This window comes from Neoarius graeffei, chromosome 1, assembly GCF_027579695.1.
Source record: "Neoarius graeffei isolate fNeoGra1 chromosome 1, fNeoGra1.pri, whole genome shotgun sequence".
NCBI lineage: Eukaryota > Metazoa > Chordata > Actinopteri > Siluriformes > Ariidae > Neoarius > Neoarius graeffei.
Genome location: NC_083569.1, coordinates 87,344,129 through 87,360,167, shown reverse-complemented (window position 1 = coordinate 87,360,167; position 16,039 = coordinate 87,344,129). Strand labels below are relative to the sequence as shown.

Here is a 16,039-nt window from a genome sequence, read left to right as displayed (position 1 = left end):
CTCCATAAGGGTTTTGGTGAACGCCTCCCTGGGGAGGTGTTCCAGGCATGTCCCCCCGGGAGGAGGCCCCGGGGAAGACCCAGGACACGCTGGAGGGACTATGTCTCTCGGCTGGCCTGGGAACGCCTCGGTGTTCTTCCCGAGGAGCCGGCCGAGGTTTCTGGGGAAAGGGAAGTTTGAGCTTCCATGCTCAGACTGCTGCCTCCGCGACCCGGCCCCAGATAAGCAGATCGAGACGAGACAAGTGTTACAATCAAACATCCATAGTTTGATGGCTAATAACTTTTGAACTGTTCACACTAAATGGCTCAAATTTGCACACATGATTCTTTGATATACTGTAATAAAGCTCTGTACACAGAAGGAGAGCTTTGTATGTGACATATTTGCAGATTTATGGCACTTTTGGCTCTCTGTATCTCCAGTTTTAATGACACCAGATGTCTGATTCTTTTTAATATATGAGACATGTTATAGTATTATCAGGAAAACATGTTATATCTGTGACAAATTATATTTGTCTCATATATAGGCCCCTAAAAATGGAAAAAAGCTTGTCGCGTCTGTAATTTGAATGCTTATAGCAAAAATTTGACAAGGTCTACCAGAAAACAAATTGGATCAGTCAAAAGAGCAAGGTCTAATTGATATATGTACCAAATATGAAGTTGGTGCTGTGAAGAAAACTATTTCATTCAAGCAGTTGAATCTAGAAGGTTTTAAGACATGTGAAAATGCCATTCACAAGGTTACATCACATGCTACATCATTATTAATTCAAATTCTCTTGACTATACATATATGTAGTATATTTGTAAATATGACAAATGATTTACAAATCTCACAAAAGTCAGTTACACAAATTTAATTCTATGTATGTAGACTTAGCATGTCTATTTGAAGCGTTTGAATAACTGGTCAATTTCTTTCACCGCACCAGACGGAACTACATATTGTCTACCAGTTGATGTGATTGGTGCATCTATGATCTTTATGATGTGTATCAGTGGAACCCAACAGATATCTTCTCTTCTGGGCCAACTGTAAGACTTTGCAGGACCATGAGGGTGCATAAATTGTACTTGCCCACCTGTTCCTCCTCCGATATTGCACAGATATTACCAATCCACCATTGCTGGTCATACAAACATGCAACATATTTTCCTGGGATCATGTCTGACAGGGTGTAACCTCCTTTCACAGCATCATCTACAACCTGGGGATGAGTGCCACTCATGTCCACAATGAAGCTTGGTCCACCAGACACTCTGCTGATCTGCAACTGGCTCTCTGAGATAGGAACAAATGAGTGGTTGTCCCTTGTTCCTGGTATTGTTGAGGACTTTGAAAGTCTCTTCTGAAGAACTTTTCCATTGCTTGTTACTTCCCCCTTTTCAATCCAAATGAAATGGATGTTTATGTTTTTTTTCTGCCCACACAGAGATCTCGTGGTGTCAGTATGTGTTGTGAAGTAACTGCCTGTAAGCTGGCTCTAGCTGCAGAACGCTTCACGGTGCCACCTATCCTGTCACAAGGTGATTTTCCATAGGGAGTAACAAAAAAGTGCCATTCAGCTGTCATACCCAAGTCTTCCTGGTGATGCAACAGATTTGTACAGTTTTTGTGGTTTTTGTACTGGGCAGCTGATCCATCACTAAAGTATACAAGTTTAGAAATTTGGGGACTGAGTTGTTGAATGTATGGAATCACTGCTTTTAGGAATGTGTGAATGGCTACAGTATCATGCTTCAGGCAGTCACTTATGACACGTAGATATGAATGTTGTTTCATATGTCCCATCATCTCTGCTCTTCATGTAAACAGCAAATGGATGAAGGGTGCACTGGCTGTTGTTCCAGTGGTACCCCTGCGCTGCATCCTGTACCAAGAAAGAGTAGTTCTCAGCGAAATCCAAAAGTACAATGATGTAGCATGTGATGTAACCTTGTGAATGGCATTTTCGCATGTCGTAAAACCTTCTATATTCAACAGCTTGAATGAAAGTTTTCTTCACAGCAGGGTCATTCCATGCCAAATCAACAAGAGGTTATGCTCAACCATCTCAGATTTCAATGAAATTTGGAGGGCTCAGAGATGCTATTAAAAGAAGTTAATCCCCAAAACTTGAGCTTCCTATCTCCAACGGTTTCAGAGATACAGGCAAATTCGAATTTTTTATATTTTTTCATATAACTGATATTTGAGGGTTAATAAATGCTTCAATAAGGCTCAAGTAGGTTAGGAGACATGTTTCTTCCTCAATTTTAAATAAAATTTCAATTAATGCTCAGTATTATTTGTAAATTGATTTTAATCTAAGACTTTGTAACATTAGCAATCAATGACCAGCTATTGTGTACCAGTCAACAGCCAGCCTTATCAATATCAACACAGCACAATAGGTGACCTTTGATACCAGAACAGGTGGCTCATATCTTATAGTTTTAGAGTCTGTAAACTGCATACTTGTTCAGATAACATTATATTGCTTGGATTATATTAAATACATTGTAATACAGAGCACTGAGAAAAATTACCAATGATAACTGAATGTGTTTCTTTGCAAGGATTGGATATTTTGAATAGTTGACTAGGGAAATTAATTGTAGTTGCTTTCAATTTGAGGTCAGTATAAATGAGTTTGTTCTTAGACATCTAGAAATGGCTGAACTTCCTCCCTGTTCTATAGGAATTGGACTAAAGAAAGATTCTGACTGCCATAAACTAACATACAACAGAAATTCTTAAATACACTCTCTCAGTTTGGAGCAAATACATTATTATGATCCAGAATTGTGTTAAAGTCTCCTCCGATTACGATACCAGTGTTTGGAAACTTATTCAGAGTATATTCAGTGTGAGTCTCTCGCACTTCAAGCAACTTATTATTCTCAGATTTTGAGTTTTAGCCAAAATATTCACAATTAAAAAAGTAAACCTTTCAATGCGAATAACCTGGTAAAGAAAATGTCCTGCTGTGTCACAGTCTGTAGAATACTACCAGAGAAAGTATATTTTAGCGTGTCAACCCCAGCAGTGTGTTCAGGTCCATGAGCCAGCCAGAGATCGTTACCCCACTGGGCCCTCCATAATCTTACATCACTGGAAACTGAGTGTGACTTGAATAAAACAAGTCAGTTTTATGCTGTTTTGAGACAAAAAAAAATTGCATTATGCTTTGCAATATTTCTTAACTCCCTGGCATTGAGAGTAATATCAGACAAGAACGTATTAACAACAACAATAATAAAATGAGAATAGAATAAGTTCAGAAGAAAACAGAATACGGGAACCCACTGTCAAGGGCTGCACCATTCAAATTTTTATGAAGTATCTTTGTTAAACATAAATTAACCACAGTTCCTTAAGTTTTCTATTGCAAATCCAACCTGCATCAGGTATTAATCACTCAAAACAATTAACCAAAGTCAGTGACATTGAACTGAGGCTTTGTGTAAGAAGAAAATAAAAAATAAAACCCCCAGCTCTATCAACATAAATTCACCTGAGCAGTTTGTGCTGATCAGACTTACCGGGTGGTGACCCATGCTATGAAAGAAACAAACTCAACAGTATATTAACTATTTAAAGCATCATGGTCAGTGAGACTTATACAGTCATGGTAGATGTTCATCAGGCCTCAGGTAGCTGGAGTCAGTTCAGTCCCGTTGACAAAGGCCCAACCACCAATGAAGTATGCCGTTTCCCTTCTTGGTGTCTCTTGGCCACCAAGGGCCAGAGCTGCCATCGTCTCTCTCTCTGGCAGTCTGGGACAGGTCCTCAGCAAAACAGTTTGTTGTTTTGGAGGAGAGATTTTTTTTTTCCTGTTTTCCAGACTGCATGTGTGAGGTGAACTGGAGGATAATCGCTCGAGGTTTGGAGTCGTCTTTCCATTGGCTGACCGAGCCGATGTACTGTGTTGATAACCTCAGGAAACTTGGCCTGGTACTCAGGTAAGACTGTCTGGCAGATCTGCATCACCTCTTGAAGTACATTTTGATCCATGTGTTTGGCTACTTCATAGAGTCACAGGTTCCCACGCTGTGAGTAACTCTCCAGCTCAGCTATCCATTGCTCCATCAGGTGTAGTTTCTTCTCTACTATGCGGGTTCATTCTTCAACACGTGTCACTTTCCCTTTCACATCACGGATCTCGGCTCAAGCAAAGTCAACTGTTTTCTTTCGTCCTTCAATCTTCATTCTCTTGTCTTTTATCAGCTCCTCTGTTATTCTCAAGTGTATCAATTCTACAATTAAACACCAGTGAGAGCTTCTGCACAATGTCTGTGCTGTCCATATCAAAGAGTGTTGTGGCTGACTTTTCTTTGATACCAGAGTTTTGCTCAGTGTCACAGGTGAGGGAGGAAGCTCTGAATCCACAACCACCAGCACAAATTGGTCTACCAAACAGTAGTTGTGTAAATTGTTCATAAGCGGGTTCTTTCGTGCCTCTATGCTGCATAGCTAACAGTGCTAATGCTATTAGCACAGCCAGTCCACTCAGGTAGGTGCAGGTGTATAAAGGTAACGCTGCCACTGAAGGGAGGTTACTGCTTCAGAATGCTTATAGCACTGTCTTACTAATTGTACGATGTTAAAGTAGTGTTTCACTTGTTCTCTAACGTCTCAGGTGCGCGGCTCCAGATAAAGCGTGCCCTCACATCGTTATCTTGGTCAGCATCCGCCACCAATTCACTCCCTTGTATTTTTTTTTTTTTACACGGCATGAATGTGGATTGAGCCTATGATCTTCGGTTTGCGAAACCGACACCTTCCCACTTGGCCACCATGCCTGAGTGCAGATAGTGATGGACCGTCGGAAGCCGACACTCCAAAGCGCGTATTGAGTATAAGGGTTGATGAAGCCCCACTTTGAGGCGTGTATCGTTTAGAAAAAAAAAACAATGGCCGATGACAGGCGAGGCCTCGGTTTGTTTGGTTCACATCAGCATTTCATCCTGAGTGTTCATTCCCAGATAAAAGCCAGCAAAACAGCTGACACTTTGTGGGTTGTTTGGTTGGAGAGAATCTCCCTCTCTCTCAACTTTTTTGATCAAAGTTTTTATATCATTCCAACATTTGGAATCTGTATTATTAAGTAGTGATTGTGCTGTCAAGTAATATTCATCTCCTGATTGTAATAGTGGTAATATCCACTCCCCCCCCCCCCCCCCCTCCTTTTCTTGTCTTTATTCAAAAAATGGAGCTTACACACAAGAGGAAATATTCACCTATGTGGAACATTTTGAAATGGTTCCTCCCAATGAGGTTTGTCACTGTAAATTATTATTATTGTGATTATATCACCATCATGCACAAATATATTCAGATTGCATATTCATGGTTTAAGGTGAAGTGCTTGCTGTGCCAGAAGGAACGAGTGGAGAACAAGAATATATCATCAGTGCTGAGGCATTATAGAGCTTTTCATGAGAATCAGCAGCCTGCCAACAGACCAGACACAAGCGACAGTAAGAATCTTTTTCTGTTTCAGTTGTGTCATCAAAATCAAACTATGTTTAACTTAAATATATCATCTTTGTGTCATAGATTCCAGAAAAACAAATGATGGATGAGGCCTTGGTTAATATGATAATTCCAGACACCCAGCCATTGTCAGTGGTGGAAGATGTGGGTTTGATGGAGCTCATGCACATACTGGAACCCACTGATCTTCTCCCTACTAGGAGGATGTCAGAATGTAGTGACAGTCAGCCTCACCTCTGATATCTGGACATCCATGAATATGGAGACTTACCTTCCAGTAACCTGCCACTTCATTGATGACAATGACAGACTTGGAACAATTTTGCTTGGAGCAGAACATTTTCCAAGTCGTCACACAGCAGAAAATATGGCTCTGGCAAAAGCAAAATTGATGGAGGAGTGGGACATAAAAGAAAAGGTGAAGTGTCTCCTCACTGATGCTGCACCAAATATGACAAGCTTGTGCCAAGGCATTGTCTGTGAGACATTCTGTTTGCATCACACACACTTAATAATAGTGCAAAAGTCATTTGACCATGTCCCAGCCCTTAAAGGTGGAGTATGAGATTTTTTTCAGGAGTATTTTTTTTACCATATTGCTTGAAAAGCTCCTCACACCCATGTTGCAAGCAGTACAATAGAAGGTTTGACCCAAAAACGAAATATTTTAATCCAGTCTACAGTGTAAAATAAAGGAAAAATGCCATCCAATCATATCGAGGTACCACCTCAAAATGATTGGATACTGACACGTAAATCAGACTGAAGCCCGAGCAGCCCGGCCCTTCTGTGTGTGTGTGTGTGTGTGTGTGTGTGTGTGTGTGAGAGAGAGAGCGAGCAGTGTCCCACAAAAAGCACAGGATTCTCTCAGTGCGCTTCCTCCAAACAACGGGGATTTACACGAAAACGGAAGGAGATATTCACAAAATTCTTTCACAGTGAGTGCCACAAGGCTTTCCTGAACACACTGATGTAATTTTTTTTGTCTGTAGTGTAAAAAATGAGGTCACTAGAGCGAGTTAAAAACGAGTGACTTTTCCGGCAAGTTTTATAATGGAAGTCTATGAGCTGGGGCTGTGCTCTCCTCACTTTCAGGCTTCTCATTCAAAAACTGCAAGTCCTATCGTGTAGGTAGACACATTGTGTGAATCAGGACAAGTGTGGCTACTACTTTTGAGAAAATTGTGTGTGGAGTGAAAATTGGGGCTGAAAACACAGTTTAAATGAGAAAGTTTGGGCTATTTTTCCAAGCTCTCTACACTCTGCTCTAAGGGGGAGGAGGGGTGGAGACGCGGGGGGGGAGCATGGCGAGGGCGGGCGTGTTTCTTTTCAAAATATGGCTTGCAGGAACCGTTATTCCAAATTCTCGTACCCCACCTTTAATGACATGCATCCCAAAGCCAGAAAAATCTTCTCTGTTTTTCTGGACAAGTCCTACAGCAAAAGAGAGACTGTGCCAGGTACAGAAGCAAATGGGGAGGCAGACTCTGAATAGAGGTAGATACACGCTGGAACAGCACTTTCCACATGCTGGAACTCCTTTATAATGAGACAGAACCAGTGGGAGCAGCCCTGGCATCTTTAAAGACTAACATCTCCCCAGTTAATGCTCATGAGCATGAGGCTGTTGGAGATACTTTACATATTCTGGCTCCAATCCATCAGGCTACTGTAGAACTATCTGAGGAGAAAAGGGTATCTGCTTCAAATAATCTGTCTACAATGGAGTCACTTAGTGCGATGACGACGACAACCATGCTCGATCCGAGGTTTAAAGCCACTGGGTTCCTATGCCAAAATAAGATGCATGAAGCAGTAAAGCAACTGAAAGTAGAGTGGGCCAATAGAATTACAATTGCTGAATCTGCTAGATCGAGTGAGCCCTTAATCCAGCAGCCAGCCTCCTCTGAAACAGCTGGGATGCAAACAGCTGTAGTAAGTATAAAATGGTTCTGTTGATTTGTTATTATTCTGCTAAAGATATTTTAAAATGTAATGTGAAGTATTTTAACCACTCCTGTTTTTATATAAAATTTTCCTTAGTTGTCTTGTAGCATCTGCTGGACCCCACAGTGAATCAGAGCAGAAGAAGCTCAAATGCCACTGCTGATGCAACAATAGAAGGGGAACGTTACTTGGGCGAGGCCAACCTTCCAAAAATTGTAGATCCACTTGTATATTGGAGTCCACAAAAACATGTTTACCCCCACCACTACCAGCTGGCACTTCAGTTTTTATGTTCACCAGCATCCTCAGTACCATGTGAAAGGGTGTTCTCCGAGGCTGGGGAGGGAATTTCTAAGAAATGAACCGCCTCAATCCAAATACAGTAAAACAATTACTTTATTTATTTATTTATTTTTTAAAGAACATAATCAATAAAGGTTCCCCTAAATATGACTACAGGTCCTTCTCAAAAAATTAGCATATTGTGATAAAGTTCATTATTTTCCATAATGTAATGATAAAAATTAAACTTTCATATATTTTAGATTCATTGCACACTAACTGAAATATTTCAGGTCTTTTATTGTTTTAATACTGATTATTTTGGCATACAGCTTATGAAAACCCAAAATTCCTATCTCAAAAAATTAGCATATCATGAAAAGGTACTCTAAATGAGCTATTAACCTAATCATCTGAATCAGTGACTTAACTCTAAACACCTGCAAAAGATTCCTGAGGCTTTTAAAAACTCCCAGTCTGGTTCATTACTCAAAACCGCAATCATGGGTAAGACTTCCAACCTGACTGCTGTCCAGAAGGTCATCATTGACACCCTCAAGCAAGAGGGTAAGACACAGAAAGAAATCTCTGAGCGAATAGGCTGTTCCCAGAGTGCTGTATCAAGGCACCTCAGTGGGACGTCTGTGGGAAGGAAAAAGTGTGGCAGAAAACGCTGCACAACCAGAAGAGGTGACCGGACCCTGAGGAAGATTGTGGAGAATGGCCGATTCCAGACCTTGGGGGACCTGTGGAAGCAGTGGACTGAGTCTGGAGTAGAAACATCCAGAGCCACCGTGCACAGGCGTGTGCAGGAAATGGGCTACAGAGAAGCAGCACTGGACTGTTGCTTAGTGGTCCAAAGTACTTTTTTCGGATGAAAGCAAATTTTGCATGTCATTCGGAAATCAAGGTGCCAGAGTCTGGAGGAAGACTGGGGAAAAGGAAATGCCAAAATGCCTGAAGTCCAATGTCAAGTACCCACAGTCAGTGATGGTCTGGGGTGCCATGTCAGCTGCTGGTGTTGGTCCACTGTGTTTTATCAAAGGCAGGGTCAATGCAGCTAGCTATCAGGAGATTTTGGAGCACTTCATGCTTCCATCTGCTGAAAAGCTTTATGGAGATGAAGATTTCATTTTTCAGCACGACCTGGCACCTGCTCACAGTGCCAAAACCACTGGTAAATGGTTTACTGACCATGGTATTACTGTGCTCAATTGGCCTGCCAACTCTCCTGACCTCAACCCCATAGAGAATCTGTGGGGTATTGTGAAGAGGAAGTTGAGAGACACCAGACCCAACACTGTGGATGAGCTTAAGGCCGCTATCGAAGCATCCTGGGCCTCCATAACACCTCAGCAGTGCCACAGGCTGATCGCCTCCATGCCACGTCGCATTGAAGCAGTCATTTCTGCCAAAGGATTCCCGACCAAGTATTGAGTGCATAACTGAACATAATTATTTGAAGGTTGACTTTTTTTGTATTAAAAACACTTTTTTATTGGTCAGATGAAATATGCTAATTTTTTGAGATAGGGATTTTTGGTTTTCCTTTACTTTTTTGCCAAAATCAATATTAAAACAATAAAAGGCTTGAACTACTTCAGTTGTGTGTAATGAATCTAAAATATATTAAAGTCTAATGTTTGAGTACATTACAGAAAATAATGAACTTTATCACAATATGCTAGTTTTTTGAGAAGGACCTGTATATATCCTGCATGGAGCACTCACAGTCCATCACACACACAATAAACACAAACATTACCCTCTTTATGTTTATGGACACCTTTTTATTGTGCAGATACAATTATTCTGAGCATAAATTCATACAAAAAGTGTGTGAGAGACAGGGAGAATAAAAAGCATAGAGACCAAATAAAAGGCACATAAAACACTTATTACATAAGTTATTTTCAAACAGAACATTGTGTAAAGTCCATGTAAATAATAATGTGATGTCAGAACACTGCTGTGATGTAGATATTGAAACATGCTGTGCACGTCTCTGAGCAGTAGGTATCGCTAGTGAACTCGAGTGAGATTTCAAGTCATGAATCTTCATCTGCCACGCCCCTTTATACTCCATACACACTTCAGAGCCTCAGTTAGTCATCACTGATCACTATACTGCAAATCATTAACATTTATTACAGAGAAAATGGCAAATAAACTACTGAATATTAAAGATTTATTATGGACTTAAATTTGTTAGAAATGACCACTAAGTTGTGTGTGGAATTTTTGTTTTGACATTGTGTTTTGTTGTCTCAGGAGCCTAAATATGATTTATGTCTAATCTTGGCTAAGGAGCTGACTATCATACCAGTGGTGTTGGGTTGCTCACGAAGAATTTAACAGGTTTAGTTTGTTAGTGACATACATGTCAACCTTTGGTCAATCAAACCTGTATAACCAAGCTCCAAAATCCGTATTTCCCTTATAAAATCCGGATAAGATGCAAATTAAAATAATTTACCTAAAATTTGAATGATAATTAACAATGCTATATCCCAGTTACTTTGTATTCAATATTAATAACAATAAACCTTCAGAATGAATACAAAGCTCCAATGTTTGACAAAAACACAAAGTGTTATCAGCGTAGTTACGAAGGAAATACTTCGTTGTTTGGAGACAGGTTTCACCGAGCGGCTATTATGCGCGAGACTTCATATTAGCCACAAAGTCAGAAAAATCTGTTCGTAATATTACGTTATAATGACCAAATACAATGAAAAGTATTTTTCCAGTCTCACCTGTGAAAGGTAATCCCATGTGATCTCGTTTGGACGGTAAACCTGTTGGTACAGTTAAACGCAGCACATGAATGAGGCATCTTTATTCTCGGCTACTGTCTAGACCAGGGGTGGCCAACCAGTCAGAGCCCAAGAGCCACAATTCTTACCGTGTTAGGGCAAAGAGCCACATCGGCACATGAACATGGGCACACAATTACCCTTCCTTCTGCGCACGTGGACACACACACACACAGCCACATTGATGTCACACTCCAACTTAACCAATGCCCCACACCAACATGATGATACATTTACTGCAGTATCAAGACCACAGGCCAGTCATTTTCAAGAGTGGCGACTGGTGAAGAAAATTGTAGGTGGGGCACAAAGGCAGACATTGTTTACATGTGGGGATTCCCCCCCATTGGGGGGGTTCCGGGGGGGCCTCCCCCGAAAAATTTTGGATTTCTTAGATGCAATTTCCTGTATTCTAGTGCATTTTGGAGTTACCTGTTTAACATCGAAAATGCAAAAGCCATTTTGATTCAGCTTGAATTCTCAATTGCATGACCTGCACAAGACCTGCATTCAAATAAATAAGTATTCAAATAAATACAGTCAGTCGGAAAATGGAAATTAAAGTGCTAATTTAATTTCCTCAAACAGTACAAGCTCCATAGGCACTGGGAACAGTGATCAGTGCAAGTGCAAATATAGATAAAATATAATACAATGCTCAAATTTTTGAAAGAAGAACACACGCGCGCACACACAAATTGATAACTGGAAAACAAATGAACAAATACATAATGTATATACACTACATGACAAAAGTTTGGACACACCTTCTCATTCAATGTGTTCTGTGTTCTCATGACTATTTACACTTACAGTATACTCTACTCTCACTCAAGGCATCAAAACTGAATGAGCACTCACCCACTACCCAGGCTTGCGCGCCCAGCGCGTATCCCAAGCCTCAGCAGCAGGGATAGTACAATACTCACACACGCAGTTAGCATCACAAACGGTCACCCGCTACTTCAATGAGAAGGTATGTTCAAACTTTTGGCCTGTAGTGTATCTGAATTCACATCAGCACACATTCACATACTCAAATGTACACACATATACACACACAGCAGCAGAAGTGCTACTTGTAGGGGAGTTTAGCATATCATCTCACGCACCTGCGCATTTGTCATGATGTGAAAATACCGTAATGAAACCAAGCGAAGCACCTTAAATAAAATAACCGTAATTAACTGCAGTGAAGCGAAAACGCACATAAAACCACAAACGAACACCAACTTGGACGTGAAGGTGAGAGCCGCATGACACCAGGCAAAGAGCCGCATGCGGCTCGCGAGCCGCGGGTTGGCCACCTATGGTCTAGACGCTATACCAGAGACGGTTGAAGAATCTCCACTTTGCCACATCCAATATGGCGGCGAGGATGACGTATGATTCTACGCAGACGGCGGCGTCTATGTTTATATGTCTGTGACTTCACGGTTGGCGGGATTCTCGCAATGCGGTGTGCCGCTACCACAAGATAACGCGCGATTTCATAAGACTCTTTACTGGCTGTCTGTGGTGTACAGTACGTTTGTAAATGTTATGCGCTCTTTTATCATCGTGGGAATTGATTATAGCTCTAAATAAATATTGAAGTTTTTTTTTAAGAATCCGTATAACTTTATTTATACGCCCATATACTATGTTTATTGAATCAAATCCGTATAAAATACGGACATTCCGTATAGGTTGACATGGGGAGGTGAATAATAACAAGATGAAGTCGAGGTTATCATTTAAATAGTACTGGCTGGCTTTTTCGTGGTATATCAGATATATTCCATTCAGCTAGCATGATATTGAACGAGTTGAAGATGAGTAGCTGAATGGAATATATCTGACATACCACGAAAAAAGCCAGCCAATATTATTATTATTATTATTATTATTATTATTATACTACATACACATTTGATGGAACAATTATAGATTTTACAAAAAGTTAAGAACCGGTGGGGAACTTACCAATATTGAGTGCTGAGCCTGATCGAATGTAATTCAATATTCTTTCAATCCAATGTATTGTACAAAGTCAAAGTTCTACTGTAACAATAAAAATGGTGCAAGTCCAAAAAGCCTAAACAACAACCCAACTTATATATAAGCAATATACAGCTTGACGGTTCAAGTTCACAGTTACTTTTGGTCGTAGTTAATTGTTACATTGCAGTTGTTCAAAACAAAAGGGCTTTACTGAGTGAAGTCCACGAGTGAAGTCCTCTTGCAAAAGTCTCCATCACTTTTCCTCACCTCCAAGTAGGACTTTGACAATATTTCTGCTATTGCTCCCTCTCCCAGTTTTTTGATGTCCGTTGGTCTGTTTTTCTTTTGTAAATATGCATAAAAAATATATAATGAAGTTTTGGTTGCCTCTCAGGTGTTCAGCATGTCTTTAGTTTCAGTTTATTTATTTAGTGCTTAATCCGAGCACTGAATTAACCCCGTCTTCTCTCTTTCACGGCTGACAAAGAAATGATTGTGCGCATGCGCAGCAGGAAAGTTTTGTAATTGGATCTTCACATGAGCTCTGATGTGTGACATCATGTTGTCTTGACAGTGTGCAATATTATAACAATATTACACGCTCATTCTCCATTGGGTAGAGCGGCGTAATACATGGAGGATAAGCGATATGATAATATTGCATGCCATCAATAAACCCACTAGACGGGAATAGAATATATGTTTTTATTCTGTGGAAAAAGTGGCCCATATGTGTAATAATCATGATATCCACTGAACCTCATTAGCCGCTTTATCCTTCTACAGGGTCGCAGGCAAGCTGGAGCCTATCCCAGCTGACTACGGGCGAAAGGCGGGGTACACCCTGGACAAGTCGCCAGGTCATCACAGGGCTGACACATAGACACAGACAACCATTCACACCTACGGTCAATTTAGAGTCACCAGTTAACCTAACCTGCATGTCTTTGGACTGTGGGGGAAACCAGAGCACCCGGAGGAAACCCACGTGGACACGGGGAGAACATGCAAACTCCACACAGAAAGGCCCTCGCCGGCCCCGGGGCTCGAACCCAGGACCTTCTTGCTGTGAGGCGACAGCGCTAACCACTACACCACCGTGCCGCCATCCACTGAACCTGAGACAGATAATTGTTTTAGTATCAATACACAGGTGATTATTCTAAAAAATAAATCATATTAAAAATTATTTCTTTCAATCTTCAAAAGTGTTACGCAAATGTAATAAAGTCACAGCGCAGACTTGTCACTTATCTACGCCGACTCACATAAAATACTTTGTTTTGAAATCGATAAATCACAACTCCACCTTACCTTTGAATAGTTTTAGATCAAATTCGGAGCATCTTTAGTGCTTTTAGGAACAGCATTTTCTTTCATTATTTGTAATTCTTCCCCACTTAGTGATGAAGTGATTGGCCGCCATTTTGCCGAGTCGCTCGAGGTGATTATCGAGAAATAGTCCGAATTTGTCGATAATCAGTGCATGTGATTTTCTATAATCACCTGCGTGTTTATACTAATTTATAGACCGGTTTTAATGTTAATAAATATAGGAGAGTTCGGCATGACATCAAATGGTCACGTGACATTTCGGTTGGCAAGAAGCTATTTATAAATGGCCGATCGGAGTTATTGGGTCATTAATTAATTATGGTAGTGTCGTGTTATTGGCTGTATATACAGATTTGATAAGAATGATCCCAAGAACTTTTACCGCATACCAAAGAAACCTGAAGCTCGCCGAAAGCTTTGGATTGCAGCAATTAAGCGTGACAAGTGGGAACCTACTGACAACGATCATGTTTGCTTTCGACACTTTATACCTGGTAAGACACATGATTTTTTATTATTTTGTTTTGCAGTTTAATATTATATTAGATAAAAATTTCCTCATCAGAAATAATTTGTTGTGCTATGATATTGCTTAGATATCAACCAAAAGCTGATTTGTATGCAGCACACATGAGTACCATTTACGCAAACGCACTCGCGGCAAATGTATGTACTTTTTGCAATATAAATATTTGACATTAGAAGATTGGTCGAACTTTTCATGATATGCATTTGAAGATAAATAGCATAGCCTGGATTTAAAACACTGCTTGTGCATTCTAAATGTAGAACTTGCTGAAGTTTAGTACTGTACTGTATATCTTTGGTGTGCGCGTGTGAAGCAACAACATTAACTTATGTTTCAAAGATTATATTGTGCCTATTTAATCTTTGTCTTTTTATTATTAGGCACAAAAAGCAATGCTTGAAGATTCTTGAAGACGTTTCACCTCTCAATCGAAAGGCTTCAGTTCTGTCTGACTGGTAGGGAGCATCAGGTATTTATCCTCTCATGGATGAAAAGCTCATCTAAGGTGTCATTGAGTCATCCTGTTGGTGTGGGTCACAGGGTTTTGCGGTTGTGAACGGCCTCGAGTCTCGTTATGGTGATCAATGGAATGCTGATTCTCTCTGTCCTCCTGTGAGTCACTGAAAACAGCTGGGTTTTGGTGTGCATTCAGTTGTCTGGGAAGTGTGCCAAGGACTGCATTGTAGGTGGCTGATAAATGATGTCTTAGACCCCCACCTCTGTTCAGTGATGGCCATTCCAGGTTGACAAAAATGGCTTCTTTAACTCCTCGCTCATACTAACGATCCTCTCTGGCTAAAATGCATACGTTGCAATCCTGAAATGAGTGTCCTTTGTTGTTAAGATGAAGGTAGACAGCAGAGTCCTGGCCTGAGGAACTGGCTCTCCTGTGTTGAGCCAAGCGCCTGTATAGCGGTTGTTTTGTTTCCCCAATATACGAGTCCGTGCATTCCTCACTGCACTGAATGGCGTACACTACGCTGTCCTGTTTGTGTCTGGCTATTCTGTCCTTAGGGTGGACCAGTTTCTGCTTCAGGGTGTTACTGGGTCTGAAATGTACCGGAATGTTGTGTTTGTAGAAGATCCTCCTGAGTTTCTCAGATAGGCCAGAAATGTAGGGAATGACAATGTTCTTGCGTTTGTTCCTGTTATCCTCCTTGTCCGTTCTGTTCCTTTTTCTGCTCTTGAGGAAAGACCAGTTGCCTCCCATTGCCTTAATCACCAAGTTGCACGCGCAGCATGGAGGCAAAAGAAGCTTCCGGTTTTGACATGTTTACTTGTGCACTTACCGGACATTGCATTGATTTTTCACGCAAGAGTAAATAAAATGAATCGTACCTTAAATAGTTTAAAGTACTTAAACAGGCTTTCACCTGAGGACACTGCGGCTTATTTAAAGACATTAAGTTGAGGTGAGCAGCTTCAGATCCGCACACAGCTGCTAATGCCAAGTGTTCTAGTGATATTAGCAAGTGGCCAAATATACACACAGCTCACTGACAAACCCAGCGCTTTTACTAAAGAAAGCTTCAGTCTTTGGACGCATATAATTATGTCCTTTATGGACATGTTCAGTCTGTGAAGTGTTCCAGCAGGAGTCAAGGGAATTTAGCATTTTAACAGCCAGGGTCCTGTAATATTCCTCTAATATCACCTACAC

General features: G+C 40.8%; 2 long non-coding RNA genes across 4 annotated transcripts; both read left to right on the top strand.

The window, feature by feature from the left end:
- Positions 1–765: 765 nt before the first annotated feature.
- LOC132867167 (uncharacterized) lies at positions 766–6,781 on the top strand. Of its 3 annotated transcripts, XR_009650701.1 has the most exons (5): positions 766–1,329; positions 1,442–3,953; positions 5,207–5,268; positions 5,351–5,471; positions 5,551–6,781. It is a non-coding gene; the product is annotated as an uncharacterized LOC132867167 (long non-coding RNA). The 3 variants fall into 3 exon arrangements; XR_009650691.1 differs by having other exon boundaries at positions 779–3,953; positions 5,551–6,779; XR_009650694.1 differs by lacking the exon at positions 5,207–5,268 and having other exon boundaries at positions 787–3,953; positions 5,551–6,779.
- Positions 6,782–6,785: 4 nt separating this feature from the next.
- LOC132867265 (uncharacterized) lies at positions 6,786–7,887 on the top strand. Its single transcript, XR_009650731.1, has 2 exons — positions 6,786–7,422; positions 7,531–7,887. It is a non-coding gene; the product is annotated as an uncharacterized LOC132867265 (long non-coding RNA).
- The last annotated feature ends 8,152 nt before the right edge of the window (positions 7,888–16,039 follow it).